The sequence below is a fragment of the Hirundo rustica genome, chromosome 3 (genome assembly GCF_015227805.2).
Source record: "Hirundo rustica isolate bHirRus1 chromosome 3, bHirRus1.pri.v3, whole genome shotgun sequence".
NCBI classification, from domain to species: Eukaryota; Metazoa; Chordata; class Aves; order Passeriformes; family Hirundinidae; genus Hirundo; species Hirundo rustica.
This window is the reverse complement of record NC_053452.1, coordinates 29262454-29278058: the sequence shown is the minus strand read 5'-3', so window position 1 is coordinate 29278058 and position 15605 is coordinate 29262454.

Sequence of the window (15605 nt, the reverse complement as noted above, 5' to 3'; positions counted from 1 at the left end):
GATAAAGATAATGAAAAACACTGCATTCTCTTGCCCAAAAAGCCTATAAATCAAGACCTTGGCTCTTCTCTGCAGAAATGCGCTCAGATGTAATTGGAAACAGGCAACACCGATCTGAAACACTCGATCGAGCTCAGTTTGCAGCGGCTCGGGTGATGAGGTTTCTAGAACTAAAGAAGAGGCTCTCCCTTCCTAATTAAGTGCTCCGTAACTGAGCCACCCGTCCATTTTATCTGGAGCTGCCCGGGGATTCCGCAGCCATGGGACATGTCCTCGAGTCCCATGGGTGAGGAGGCTCCTGTGGGCCCACCACCATCTGCACGCTGGACAGGCGGGGGGCCTGGGGCAGGGGACCGGGGCTGGCAGAGCCACAGGGCACAGGCCCTCTGCGTGGGGAGGAGGAGGAAGGGCTCCTCCGACCGCAAGCCTGGAGCAGAGGCTGCGCGGTGCCACCGGCACGCTGAGGGTGTTTCCTCCCCACGCGCTGCACACCCGCATCAGCTCCCCTTCTGGGAGACCACCCCTGGCCTGGCTCCGCAGGGGAAAAAGCTCCCATCATCTCCAGCCTGGCCATGGTGGGGATCCTCTGTGAGGAAGAAGAGTCACCTGCTCGGTGTCTTCGCTCTGGGCAGCGTTCATGGCACAGAACCTCAGCTGTGGTGGCTCAGTTTGAACTCAGAGGCCAATCAGATGTCCAAAAGACAATTGCACGGGAAAGTTGTGCCGGCGCAGGACAAATCATCAGTTTGTCACACACCTCGAATAGATGTTCTTCAGTTGAAGTGCCACTGCTGTGTGAGGTGCTGATTTCAAAGTGAAAAGGCTGTTTATCCGGAACTGTCCAGAAGACGTCACAGTGCTGTAATTATATCAGTAATAAACAGTGAAGCTGCCGTGGAGAGAGGAGCGAGTACAGCAAGGAGTTCTGCAGGGTGCCAGTGCCAAGCCAGATCAAGGCAATAGAATTTATAGCCGCTATTATCTGCGTGAGGTATATTTATGACTACCCTCCCTGTTGCTCTGATATCTTCAAATCTCACAATATTTGTGTATTAATTCCCACAACATTCCTGTAGGTAAGGAAATTGCAAACAAGAAGCCCAGTAATGGAGCCTCTTCATGCAACGCGGAGCAGGGTTTGGAAGGTGGGGAAACATGAGAAATTTGCAGCAGTTGCAGGTATATCCATGAAAATTAACTAAACATTATGTAAGTGGTTGGGCTATCTACAAGGTAAACAGCTAAATTCTTTTGGGTTGGGCTGTGCAAGGGTTCAGACTAGATGATGACAGTGAGTCTTTATCGCTTTAAAAATATACCTGAACTTGGAACCAAAGCAACCCTGAGCAGAGACTCCTTGATACCGGATGGTTGGAGGCATAGGAAAATGAAAGTGTTCCAAGCACTGAGATTCATAACAGGAAGGGGAAGTAATAAGCACGTTTTTATAAACGAAGGTTTGATCATTTGAGGTTATATATAGTGTTTAAATTCTGTCCCTAATTCCTCAACACGTGATTTATTATGCATTACTTTCAGAAACTACTAACCTCACATAAAACAGGAGAAGGTACTGCTGCAGGATACAGGATAAATTAATCAGCATTCCTTTTCTGTTGCTCAGAAAGCCGACACACTGATACGGAGTGTTTATGTTTTCATGTCATTTTTGCCTAAGTTTTTTGCTGTGACATAGATCGCATTATATTCCAAAATGAAAATAACTTTTTTTTCCCCCCTGTTCTTCAAATGTGATCTTCTAGGGGAGGACACCCTTGAGCAGAGTCCATCAGGCTCAGGCAGTGTGCAGCCTGAGGCTGTTTTCTGCGGGAGGGTTTGCAGTCTGGCAACTGCAGCTGAGAATTCCTCCTTCCGTGCCTGTCCCTGAGTCCTGACAGTTGCTCTTGGGCAAGTCTGGCCTCAGTTCTCCACACTGTTCAATGACAATAATTATTCATACTTACTTTGGCGAGTTTAATTAATACTTGTAAAGCACTTTGACATCCTTGGATGAAAGAGTCTGTTGACAGACAAAATGCTTTTACGGTGACTGTCAAATTAAGGTCCTCTGAGCTTCCTCAGCAATTGAAGAGTTAATTAGCTCATGCCAGGAACCCACCAGCCTCAGCAGAGACAGGGTGCTGGGTATGAAGGTGCCCATCAGTGGCCCTTCCTCACCGAGGCAGCTTTTTTGAAGGAACTCCTTCCCTATCCATATTTCTTAGGAGATAATGTCCTTGTAATGCACACACGCACATTGCATCTTCCCCCTGGTTGTGTTGTAAGCATTTTCCTCTCCCTGGTGTGTATCCCACATCCCAGCTGGTGAGGAGGTTGGTGTCAAGTTCCTGCTGCCAGACCTAGGCTGGGTCACTTTTCCTCCGCACTTGAGGGGCACAGCTCATCCCCTAGACAAGTACTTTTATCCACAGGTGAGAACCTTCCCAGAGAAGCCCAAGGGGCTGGTGCTGGAGTGACAGGCGGGGGAGCAAGCTGAGCTCTTCAGTGAAGGAGGTGCTGCCCAACTGCCAGCAGGAAACCAGCTGCGTTTCCTGGGCAGGTCCCAGCGTGGTAAGGCACACACGAAGAGGGCACCCATAATAAACTGCATTCATCAGGCATAGCGTAGGGTCTCTATATAAAGATAAGGGAACTCTGTGCCTCCCTTGGGGACTCCATCCTTGAGCACCACATGGGAAATCAGAAATGATTTTAGCAAAGGGGAACTCAGTCATGGTTTTGGTCAGACACCACAGCTGTCCTCTCAAAGCTGAGACGAGCAAAAGGCCATGACATATTTTCCCTTTGGAACCTTTGCCCTTCCCCACACGACCACAGCTTCAGGCGGGCAGCGCTCGGGAGTGGTGCCGGCAGACCCCACTCGCTGTGGCTCGTACAAGGCTGGAACAGCCCATGGAAAGCACATCAGCTGCTCTATGGGCAAAGCCTCACGCCCAGAGGAGCCAGAGCTTTGTGCTTGTAGTTCAGTTCAACAAGGGTCTGCAGAGAAAGTTATTAAAGCCTTGGGATGACTTGTGAGAAAAAAGGAGCTGTCCTTGCTAGGACAACCACAGAGAGGACAAAATCCAGGGTGGGTGGCATCAGCTGGGCTCCCTGATTCACAGTTCATCTCCATGTCAGCATCAGCACCCTTCGCTGGGTGTCCAGCCGGCGGCCTGGCTGGACAACACCAACACCGCCCCTTTCCCCACGGCCTCTGTGAGGGGGATGAGAGTGGCTGTGTTCGCACAGGTGATGGCAGTTTTTTACCTTCTGTGTCATTCTTTCTCCAGGCTGGTTGCTGGTTTCCTTTCTCAGCTCTTTCGGCGTGCGCTAACGCAGCCTCGTGCCGCCTGTGTCCGGCACGACCAAGCCTGCCTGCCTCTAGGTTCACAGCTTTCCTGTCATGCAGCTTTTGCTGGGCTGGTGTTTGCCATGGCGGAGCACAGTGCCTTCTTTTCCTGCACAGACCAGGGATATCCCCAGCAGTGTGTCCTCATGGACATCTTCCAGCTGAGAACAGAAAGAGGCACACGGGATATTTCACTCCTGTTGCTCTCCAAAGGTATTTAAGAACATGAAGTACAAATCTGGTACTCTAAGTCCTTCCTTCTGAGCAGCCTTCACCCAGGAAAAAATCCCCAAACAAAATCAATCGTTCCTTTCCCTGGGTGGGAAACACTGCAGTTTGACTCATGGGATTTTAGACAGCGCTTCCAATGCGTATGTTTACCAAAAGGCAGCATCTTCTGCCCCAGCTATTTGCCCTTTGAAGCAGCCTGGGGAAGGGAATGCGAGGGTTTCCTACAACATTAAAAGTCGTAGTGAAAGTCACAGGGCCTTTTTCCTTTATAGAATCGAAGCAGAATTTGAGCAATAACCCTTCTGATGTCTCCAGGGGGAGGAGATGTGACGTCTTGAGGTAAACCACACATCCCGTAACTACCACTGTGCCATTCGTGAGCGCTGCCTCGCTACAGAAGTGGCAGAATTGCTTTTCAGCAAAAGTCACCATGTTTTTGGAGGGGAACAGTTCCAGTCAGAGAAAGACCGTGTGGCGGGGAGAAAGAAAACCCGACCGCAATAAAGCAGCCATTGAACCTGAAAGGAAAAAGACGTCAGCATCTCCGGCAGGGGCTCTCCTTTTTTCCTGGTATATCCGTGAACCATAATTATGTGGAAAGAAGTCGTGGGTGGGATTGGCTTACTTACTGACAAGATGAACTTTATAACCTAATGCCGTGACGTTGTGAGGGAAGAAGGTTTGGTTCACCCACCGCGTGCCGCTCACGGAGGTGGCTCAGACGTGGGCACGCACCTGCACGTGCTCATCAGCTTTCATCCGAGTGACAGGGTCAAGGCAGAGCCAGGAGTGAGGAGCTGCCTCCCAGCTGGGTGTGCCAAGGGGTGGTGAAAATTCAGGAGCAGAAGGTCAAGGAGAGCAGAGGGAAAATCTAGGTGCTGTGTGAGTTGAGCTGCATCCCATTTACTTTACCAAGAGAGACCTTGGAGGGGTGCAAAGCTCAGGCAAAATATAATTTGGAGCTCCTGAGCTCCTCAGTGATTCAAAGGCATGCAGGGATTTAGGGAGGAGAGCTTGAGGGAATGCTGGTGCTGAGGGGTGCAGGTGAAGACTGGAGGATGCTTTCTGTAGAGTTTTTGCTCTGCAGAACTCAAGGTGAACAGTGCAGTTTGTTGAAATCCTAAATCCCTCTGAAGTGACCTGGTTGGGACATACAAGAAGGAAACTGGAGCCAGCAGAAGGGAGTTGGAGGATCTTGAGCACTTCGGGCTTGAGCCTGGAGGCAGATGCAGTGCTGCCCCACACCCCCCTGGTTCAAATGTCCGGAGGGTGGCCCCTGAGAGCCCAGCTGAGGGATGGACCTTAGGAGAGTTTCTCAACCCCTTGCTAGGTCATCTCCACCCCCACCAGTCTAAATAAACATTACCGTAACTGCGAGGTGGCCAAGTAATGACTGTAGGCAAGGTCTGAGGTGTGCACCTGGTCTCTCTCCAAATCTGTGACTGAAATAGAAGTCTTGGTATATCTGCAGCTGAGGACTGAGGTGTGCTGTCCAAGTTAAATAAGAATAAACAGCTCTGGAATGGCATGGGTTAGGTCTTATGCTGAGGATGAACTTGCCACTACTGGCTGCACTAGTGGTTGCTTTTTGCTTCTTTTAGGGTAGCATTTTGCTAATTATCTCTTCTGATCTACAAGTTTTGGTCTGTTGTTGTCCTTTCTCATCACTGTTCTTCAGACAACCTGTCAGGGGAAAAATGTGACCATTCATTACGCTGATACAAATCCAGTTCTGGTCAGCATGTCTCTGGTGGACCAGCATGGGTCCACCATCTTTTACCTGGCTCTAAAATCTAGGATAACCATATTTCTAACTTTACAGCACTGAATGGTGTTCCCTGACACTTTTCTTCTGTCTGCTATCACCAAGTACTGCAAGGACACGGGATCCCACCGTCATGCCAGAAGGGACACACCATTGGTGCTGCCAGAAGTTCCTGCTACTTCTTGAGCCACTGCCACCGGCAGTGGGACTGCCTGCTCTGCTGGCAAACACATCCGTGTGTCTGATATGCTAATGCCCGTGTTTACAGGCTCCCTGAGCCAGCAAGTGCAGCGATGCTTAGGTGGCTGAACCTCCTCGTGCTGTTTTAAGGATTCTGGCAAACAGTCAAGAACAAAAGCTAAGACAGCCAGTTCCCGTTTGCGGGCACGTCCCTGCATTTCAGTGTGGCAAACCTTGTGATTTAGCAAGCAAGAGCCCTCTGCCCCAGGGCTGTTAAAAGCTGTGCTTTTTGCCTTTTTTTTTTTTTTTTTTTTTTTTTTTTTAAAAAAAAAAAAAAAAAAAAAAAAAAAAAAAAAAAAAAAAAAGAGAGAGAGAGAGAGAGAGAAGAAAACAAACCGGTCAAGACTTCCAAGAATATTAGAAAAACACCAGCATGGATGGGCTGCAAGACTGGGACCAGGCTTTCACCAATGCCTCCACAAAGGGGTACTTGCAGGCTGCGAGGCTTTTTAAAAAGCTCCCGTGAGCTTTTTGTTGAGTTCTTTGACAAGTTTGTCCTTAAGGAGAAAGGAAGAAAATACCAGAGGCTTTTGCTGCCCTCCTGAATAATGTTTCTTTCTGATAGAATTTACTGCTTTTCTCCCCAGAAGGGGTAGGTACCCCCATGTCTGAAGTGGAAAATGTTGCCTGACAGAACGGAGTTCATCGGTGGAAACGGACCCGTCCAATCAATCCAGTGTAATACTTTCCGCTCCTGCAGGCAGTGGCCATGGCTGGTGGAAGCCTGAGCCTGTTGTGCTGCGCCTCCTCCCCAGCACCGGCCCCTGGCACGGACTGAGCAGGTTCTCACACACCTGGTCCCCTTGGGCTCACAGGTGGGCACGTGTGCATGCAGGTGTGCATGCAGGTGTGCATGCAGGTGTGCACATGCGTGTGTGTGCATGCGTGTGCCCTCCACAGAAGTCCCACGAGGTGTTTGTGCCAGGGCGGATCCACTGTCCAGCTGGTTCCTTGGTCCCAGGGCTGCACCAAGCTGGCAAGGGCCAGCCATGGGGAAACTGACAGTGCATCTGCAGTGGTCCCAAGCTGCCTTAGGAGGATGCAGCCATCAGCTGGTGGGCCGCAGGAGAGGACCAAACCTCCATGGTTGCTGCGGTTTCCAGCACAGGGTCACAAGCCCAAAGGCGATGTTCGTAAGTAGCCTCCTGTCATGAGTGGTGGTATCCCTGCATGGAAGGAGAGCAACCTACCACTTCTCTGGGGTGCTGGATGCAGCAGAGACGTGGCTGGTGGTGGTCTTGGACCCCTGACCCTCACAAAGTCATGGTTAGCTGTCCTTGGAGCCAGCCTGGTGGCCCTTGCACCACCTGGGTGATCCCCGCCTGTCTTTTTCCCGCAGCTGCTGGGTCTTTCTTCTTCCTCCTCCCAGCCCCAGCCTCGGGCATTGCAGCTTGTCACAGCCTGTGCCTGCGCTGCTGTTGGCAGCCAAAGGGCAGCCGTGACTGAGCAGGGGGACCTGGGCACTTACATTTGGCTTCTTGGCTGTCATTTTATGTGCACCCACCACCGGGGCCAGCTCTGGCAGTGAAATGGAGAGATTGGCCCTGACTACCTGTTTGTGCCTGTCAAACCAGGCACCTTAAAATGAGAATCCATTAAAAAAACCAAACGCAGGGAGTCTCCCTGAATCTGTGCACGATGGTGCTGGTAGGAGAGATCTGTGGAATGGCACCCGGCTGCAGGGCTGGTACCCAGAAAGCCAGGGAGCAATCTTCTTCTTTTGTCTTACAAATAGGTATTGCCTTTGGGAGCAGGATCCGTTGTAACATATTTATTGCGAGAATGAAAGACAAAAAAGCAGAGTTCTCTGCCAAGAGCAAGTGAAATGGGCATGCTTTTTAAGGAACTACCACAAGACTGATTACCTTTCCAAGTAATTAAACGTTGTGAAAGGTTATTAACGTGCCGATAATAGACAGCTTTGCAAACCGCCAGCACAGCATGATCTGACAGAGGACAGCACAATAGCAGAGCGCAGGACTCCTCCGCCTTCGGGGCTCTGCAGCCCCAGGGCTGGATGCGCCCACAGGGACCGGCCTGCCCCCAGCCAGCCCAGGAGGGTCTCCAGCCTTCTCCCTGTGCCTGACAGGCTGCAGGGCTGACTCTGGCTGGCAGAGGGGCTGCCAGGCCACAGCTGTCCGTCCCAGCTCAGCCGTCCGGGCCGGCGGTGTCCGCCGGCATCCCGGGGTCTGTCCCTGCCGGCATCCCGGGGTCTGTCCCTGCAGATATCCCGGGGTCTGTCCCTGCCGGCATCCCGGGGTCTGTCCCTGCAGATATCCCGGGGTCTGTCCCTGCCGGCAGCCCGGGGTCTGTCCCCGCCGGCAGCCCGGGGTCTGTCCCCGCCGGCAGCCCGGGGTCAGTCCCTGCAGGCGGCCCGGGGTCTGTCCCTGCTGGCAGCCCGGGGTCTGTCCCTGCCGGCAGCCCGGGGTCTGTCCCAGCCGGCATCCCGGGGTCTGTCCCTGCCGGCATCCCGGGGTCTGTCCCTGCCGGCAGCCCGGGGTCTGTCCCCGCCGGCAGCCCGGGGTCTGTCCCTGCCGGCAGCCCGGGGTCTGTCCCCGCCGGCAGCCCGGGGTCTGTCCCTACTGGCAGCCCAGGGTCTGTCCCCGCCGGCAGCCCGGGGTCTGTCCCTGCTGGCAGCCCGGGGTCTGTCCCTGCCGGCAGCCCGGGGTCTGTCCCCGCCGGCAGCCCGGGGTCTGTCCCTGCCGGCAGCCCGGGGTCTGTCCCTGCTGGCAGCCCAGGGTCTGTCCCCGCCGGCAGCCCGGGGTCTGTCCCTGCCGGCATCCCGGGGTCTGTCCCTGCTGGCGGCCCGGGGTCTGTCCCTGCCGGCATCCCGGGGTCTGTCCCTGCTGGCAGCCCAGGGTCTGTCCCCGCCGGCAGCCCGGGGTCTGTCCCTGCTGGCATCCCGGGGTCTGTCCCTGCTGGCGGCCCGGGGTCTGTCCCTGCCGGCAGCCCGGGGTCTGTCCCTGCAGATATCCCGGGGTCTGTCCCTGCCGGCAGCCCGGGGTCTGTCCCTGCCGGTATCCCGGGGTCTGTCCCTGCCGGTATCCCGGGGTCTGTCCCTGCAGGCGCCCCGGGGTCTGTCCCTGCAGGCGCCCCGGGGTCTGTCCCCGCCGGCAGCCCGGGGTCTGTCCCTGCAGGCGCCCCGGGGTCTGTCCCTGCCGGCATCCCGGGGTCTGTCCCTGCAGATATCCCGGGGTCTGTCCCTGCTGGCAGCCCGGGGTCTGTCCCTGCCGGCATCCCGGGGTCTGTCCCTGCAGATATCCCGGGGTCTGTCCCTGCCCGCGGCCCGTCCCTGGCTGAGCCGGGGCGCTCCTCTGAAAGCCGGCTCTGTCCGCCGGCAGCACCTCTCGCTCCGGACACGCTGGTGCTTTAATGCATGGCGTTAAGCCCGTGGTGGAAGCAGGATTACTGAGGGATGGGGTGCTTTTTCCTGAACCCATATGGGCACAAATCATCAAAACTGGACCCACCAAGCACTCTCACTGCTGACCCCAACCCTTTTGCCAGCTCCCGAGAGTTTCCCCCGTGTTCGCTCCAGCTTCACCCTACAGCTTTGGGAGTGCTCTTCTTCATTGCATCCCTCCTAAACACCCTTTCCCTGCAGCCTGGGACAGCATTTGGTGGTCCCAGCTCCTGAGGAGCTCCTGAGCTGCTATCATTGACCCCAGTGATCAAACCCCAGCCCCACATCTTAGCCAGAGGGATGGTAGGTGGGCACTTGTTCAGAGCAAGCGCCTCCTGGTCCTACCCTGAGACCTCAGGTGGAAAAATTCTGCTTTTTCTTTGTCTTTCTGTACACAGTAGCAAGCAGGAAAATGCAGAGGAAAGAAAAGTGCAAGGCATGGTGGAAAGATTCAGTAACATCCTGGGTGGGAGCATCCTTGTAATCCTCCAAAAACTAGCCCAGCATTAAAAATACTTGGTATGTTTTCCTGGACTCAGTGTTGGCGTTGACCTAATATCATGCATTGCTTTAAAATACCTTAGAGTGCCTTTGATATAGACTGGATGTAACTCAAGCTTCTGGGTCGTTCTTGAGAGGAAAGAGGCACGCTAATGTCCTTACAAATGATTTGATGGGTGAAGCTGTGGGTGTTAACGTCTTTAAAATGGGTCTGAATGTCTCTACTGACTTTGGACAGCAGGTTTGTTACCGGGCCCAGATAGCCTGGCTCCTGAAACAAGCAAGGGTCTGCACAAGCCTGAACTTCTGACCTTTGGGGTAGAAGAGCAGGTTCAAGGGGGGGAATAGTAGGTTCAAAATAATAAGTTCTTCCGCATAAGAATACGCGGTAGGCAGTTCAGGAAGGCTGTATCTTTCTATTACCTCAGCCGATGGGGGAAGGAAGAGGGCAACACGGGGCCGGGAGTTAGGATAAAAGGAGGCTGCACCCTCGGAAACACCGAGAGAGAAAACCCCGTGGGCATGTGCCCCAGTGGCCTCTCCCTTTATTCAAATAAAGTTGAAGGACTCCTCTGTCTCCTTTTTGGACATAAACCTCTGTTGTTTGTGGATTTTCCTGACATTCTGCTGCTTTCAAAAACCCCATTCTGCACTCCTGAGCAAGCCAGGAGTCGATTACAGGAGGTGTTTAGACTAGGACTATAAGGTAACACAGCACAATAGCAATCTCCACCTCATGTCCCAGAGGATCTGGTGAGTATTCCTGGTACCTAAGTGTTATCAGACTCCAGGCAGCCACTCTCTGCAGCGTGAGCAACGTTTTCATCTTTGTGATGTCCCTAACAAGATGTCCAAGGCAGCAAGAAGCTGAAATCCAACCACTCCATGCTCCACAGTGGCTTATAACATAGCCAGCTTGGAATGACCAGGCTCACAGAGACCTGTCACCACGGGTCTGCAGGGGATGGGGACCTCAGCCAAACGCAGCTGCCACCACACTGTGTCCCAGAGTGAGGCTGCACACATCTGCGTTCGGTGTCACACGCTGGCACAGTCCTGTGCCACCCTTTGCAGATGGATTGCTGGACCAGAGCCTTTCCTGGATGGCAAGAGAGGAAGTAGCTCTTCCCAGGAGCTCAGATGCATCCTTGGTCCGTTTTCAGTTCTAAATGCCCAGGTTCTCAGAAAGCTCCTAACAGATGTTTCTTTTCCAGGGATGCCAGAGCACAAAGCGGCTCAGGAAGACGGAAGGAGGCTCTGGATTGCGTGGACACCCACGGGATGGAGAGGAGCCAGGCCACGCAGGGACACCAGCCAGCTCCAGTGCCGCTGCCCAGACTGGAAAGACTCTCCCTCCTTCCAAGGTTTTCAGCAGCGCACAGGTCGCTATGGTATGAGACAGAAAGGACACTTTACGTGTTCAGTCAACGAATCATTTTACGTTTGCGTTTCAGCTGTCTCTTCTGCTCCCTCCTGAAACCCCACCACTGCCTCGAGCCGTGTCTGCAGGCGCTGCGCTAATCAATATTACTTGGTGGGGAAAGTAAGTCTCACTTATTGGCCACGGATTCCCCTGAGTGCTCGTGTCAAAGTCTGTCATGTCAGCTGAAGGCAGGCTTATCAGCAGAAAGGTCAAACTGCCTCAACTAGATCTGCGCTCAGCCATTATCTCCCGTGTGCTTATCTGCCTCCCACTATCAGGAGAACTATCTGTGTGCACTGCACACCTCCCTCCTCCTCCTCATCTTCCACCTCCTCGGCGCTGTGCTGCCAGGGAGCACTTTGGTGGGGCTGAAATCACTCAGGCAGGAACAATGAGCTGTCTGATAAGCTCAGCTGGGTGATCCACTTGGCCTGCATCACGTGTTAAGGGAATAACCTCGGAAACTCTCAGAGCACGGATACTGGCCAGAGCCCATCCCACCATTCCAGGCAGCAATTGCACAGGGCTCGGTGCCCCTCATCAGCATAGCTGTGGCCTGCTCCTGTCTGCACCTGAACATGGGCACTTCAGGTGGTAAGTCCTCAGCATCTGTTCATCTGAGCTATGGGGGCACCGGCAGCGGTGGGATTTTCTACTCCTAAGGTAGTTTTTCAGTCCTTTCCACTGCTCTGACACAAGAAAATGTGATTGTGAGGCCATGTTCACAAAATACAGCAAGAAAATATTCAAATCTCTAACCAGAGAGGACAATTGGGAAAGATCCAGGTCCAAGCTCCACGGGGCAGGGCTCCCATCCCCTAAAAGACCTCCTGCTGGGACTGTGCTGTCAGCGCTGCCTGGGATATTTTGGGGAAGTCCCTGGGAAGTCCCTGGGCTGCAGAGTGGATGAGCCTCCTGTGGCCCTTTGGCTTCTGGGACCAGAGGGGGTGTCTCTGCAAGAGGCAGGAGCGGGGCAAGGCAGGCTCTCTTGCTGCTGGAACAGGTTTGGAGCAGGGCAAACAAACACAAGTATCAAGATAAGACTGTTCATCTTGTGCCAAGATGTGTCTAGAGCTAGACTCGTGGGATCTCTGTTCCCATCTCTCACATCCTGTGTATTCTGGGGCTAGGATCGAGCTCATTCGTCCTTAGGTAGGGATCTCCTGAAGCTGTTTTTTGCTTCCCTACACCAGCAAAACGCCATAAACTGCATCGTGGTCACCCCTAATAAGCCCTGGTTCCCACTCCACGTCTTGCACCTGCCGCTCAGTGGGTTGGTAGGATCTTTGTCCTGGAACACGTTAAGAAGGCTGAAGCCATTTCTGCTTTGAAGTAATGTTTAGCCTTGTGGGTGTCTGGGATCTCTGCAGAGCTGACCCTGTGGGAGCCAGCAGGACTTCTGGCTGCTGCTCCCACACCACGGCCACGCCGCCAGCCTGGCTAAGCCGTGCCGGGGGCGGCCGGTGCCCGTCCTGCTGCAGGACTGCCCTGCCGCTTCCCCTCCTGGATCCCAGGCCATCGCCCAACCCTGCTTCAGAACAGGGAAGAGCATCACAGCATCCGGCTTTGTCCTGGGCTTTTATTTGCACCAGGACTGGAAAAGAGTTAAATGACGCCCACCACATCACCTGGCAGCAGCGAGAGTGGCAGCGTGGGTGTCATTACCCTGAACTGGACAGTATGGCAGCGCTCATCCTGCTGGGAATGCGGGGCAGAGCCAGCTGCGTGCTTGAACGCAGGGACTGTGTGGCGGCAAGTCACCTGAGAACAATTGAGGGGAGTGCCTCCCTGCCCTAAAGATATGCTGTGCTGCTGGAGGGAGGCCCCATCCACGGTCCAAGAGGAGTTGGGTAGGAAAAGCTCTGTGCTTGACAAAAAGTATTTGAGGAACCACATCCAGAAGCCCTTTGAAGGAGAAAACCTCCTTCTCCCTTGGATATGCTGGAGTACTTAATAAATAAATGTAATTAAGCGTGAGGTGGTAGCTTAAGAGCTCGTTCCCAGAAGTTAACATCAAAACACTTGCTCTTAGCACTTAAAGAGACAATGTGAAAGCAGACTTCACGCAGGGATGAAAGTAGAATTGTCAGGAAGGGCTGGAGAGCCCTAGATATCTGTACACTGCCTCTCCAGAGAGCTCGAGGAAAACGTCTCGGGAAGCAAAGGAGTCACTTGTGTAATAATGAACGGTGACGGAGAAAGCCCCAATTTAAGACAGGACATAAGGAATCACGCAGGGAGAAGAGGTGTGGGATCTGTCTTAGGTTGTCCCGCAGCTCCCCACACCCCACCAGTGTGCAGCAGCTTCAGTCCCACCTCTCCAGCCCTCGGTCCAGGAACTTCCCTGCCCCACTGCAGGAACAGCCACAGCACATCCGAGCTCTGACACTGGTGGCAATACACATTTAGGGTGAAATGATTACTGCAGGCTTCCTCACAGGAGATATCTTAAGGGTTGGAGGAAGAGCAAGGAGAAGGAGAATCGTGGCTGCATATTTTTTAAATTGAAAATCAATGATCTTGCCCTCGGGCAGGTGGCACGGAGCGGCTGGTGCAGCCCAGCACTGCTGGGGATGCAGGAGAAGGAGGTGCTTACCGCTGGCTCTGCCACGTGCTTGCCGAGGGCTAAGCTGCTGCGAAGTGCCCTTATCCTCTGTTCCCTTAAAAACACCGTGAAAATCATTCCCAAGTCTGGGTTTCAGTCTTCTAATTGCTGCCGAAATCGAGAAGCATGAGGAGCCAAGGTCTCATTTGCCTTACAATGATCCTCTCCTGCCCTGGAACCTGGGCTGGTCTTAATTTGTCTTTGGTTCAGGCAAGAATGGACTAGGCAGAAGTACATGTTATCTCTTGTTTTTTGGAAGCAAGGAGCCTATTGCACAACGCAGCTTGGTCTGGATGAGGATTAAAAATGCGTGTGTCTGGGGTACTGAGAGCCAGGCTAGTCTGAGTTCCCTCAGTCCAAAACAATAAAAAGCATTACAAAGGGCTGAGATGGGAACGAGGAGACTCAATCGGACGGATTATTTTTTCCCGATGGGATTTACCAATCCCTTCTGTACGTGTGAGCCTGTCTTAGCCAGAAGGGTTTTCTGCTCTCAGGGCAGAAGGAACTGCAGTGAAGTCAATGTAAATGCACGGTAAAGCTTCGGCATCGCCTCTGATGGGTGTGGGTCGGGAGCTTTCGGAGGGCAAGGTGGTGCCGGTCCAGCTGCGGCAGGGAGGTTCATGGCCCTACGGGAGTTGAGGGCTTGGCCTCAGGTGTGTGTTCAGCTTCCTGCATTTCTTACAGGGCTTTTAACCGGAGGATTTGCAAGTGTCAACTAATTGCATCCACATTAACTGCAGCCAAATATTAAAACAGCCCTTGAATGTCATTTCGAGCTGTTCCCAGACTAGGTCTCATACAAATTCGGCAGGACGGGATAGATGTGCCAAAATGACGTTGAGATAATGTTTGAAAACAACGCTCAAATGAGCTTGAGCTGAAACATGAGGAGGGCAGGTAGTTTAGGTTTAATGAACTGCCGAAGAAAAAGTATAGAAACAAATCTAGGAGGAGGGATGGAAAACACCGCTTTTCCTCTTGCAAAATGCCTCAACGCTAAGGCTCCAGCACCCCCATCTTGCTTCCCTGTTTTTGGCCATCACTCTTTCCCTACACCAAATACTTTTTTTGCATTTCCTGCTGCTCAGCAGACTGGATTCTACAAGCCCACCAGCCTGATGTGAAACAGGACCAGAGCCGGGGTTGGCGAGCTCAGGTGATGGCAGTGGTTCCTAACATCTGGTAAGGGTCAGAGCCAGCAGAGTTCTCCACCTGAGGGAGAGGCAGAGCCAAGGGTGGTGACCAGCCAAAACCCAGACACGGCTTTTGTTAAGTTTATTTATTTTGATGCCTGTTTTACCCTTTCTCTCTTCATCTCTTGACAACTGCTGCCTGATTCCTCTCACATCTTGAATTAATTCTCTTTCCATCAGAAAGCAGCATGTGCAGATCACCTGCCACCCAAGGGGAAAACCACATCACAGCCTCCCTGCGCCTGCTAGAGCACCTCTCCCCCTCCCCACCCCTCACTCCTAATGCAGCTTGAGTTGGAAACATGGGAATATTTTTACAGCCCTTTCCCCACCTCCCCCAAAGTCAGGTGCTGCCTGAAATAGGCCAGCTAATTTGGAGGGAGAATTTCAATTGCCTGAATAATTAAGGTGTTGAAAACTAAACTGCATCGGCAGGAATTTTAGTCCCAAATTCCTGGGTCAGTGCTTAAAAACCCCCTGTGTTCTGAAGACTTAGCCCCCATGGGGTGCTTCATTTCAGAGTTCCCTGAAGGCTCCAAAGTTGAGCTGGGTGGTGCTTCTGCCTTCCAAGGAGCACAGTGTGAGTGGAGAAAAGCCCGCTGCTTTCAGCTGGACTCCTGTGGGAAAATACTTTGTCCTTGAGACAGTGTAAACGGGATTCTATAGCTTGAATTTAGACGACTTCTCTCTCCCTACCAGCAAAAAAGGACTTGCCCAGCGCTGGGCAAATCCTCCAGGGAGAGTGGAAACGAGACACTTTGTGTCCAGGAGCGGCATTTAAACAATCTGTGAAGCAGCATCACTGCTGTGCTCGCTGCAGATCGCCTCGGAGCCCGCGTTCTCCGTGTGGGTGGCTCTGCTCTATCTGCTTGTGCCACCTTCCAGCCTG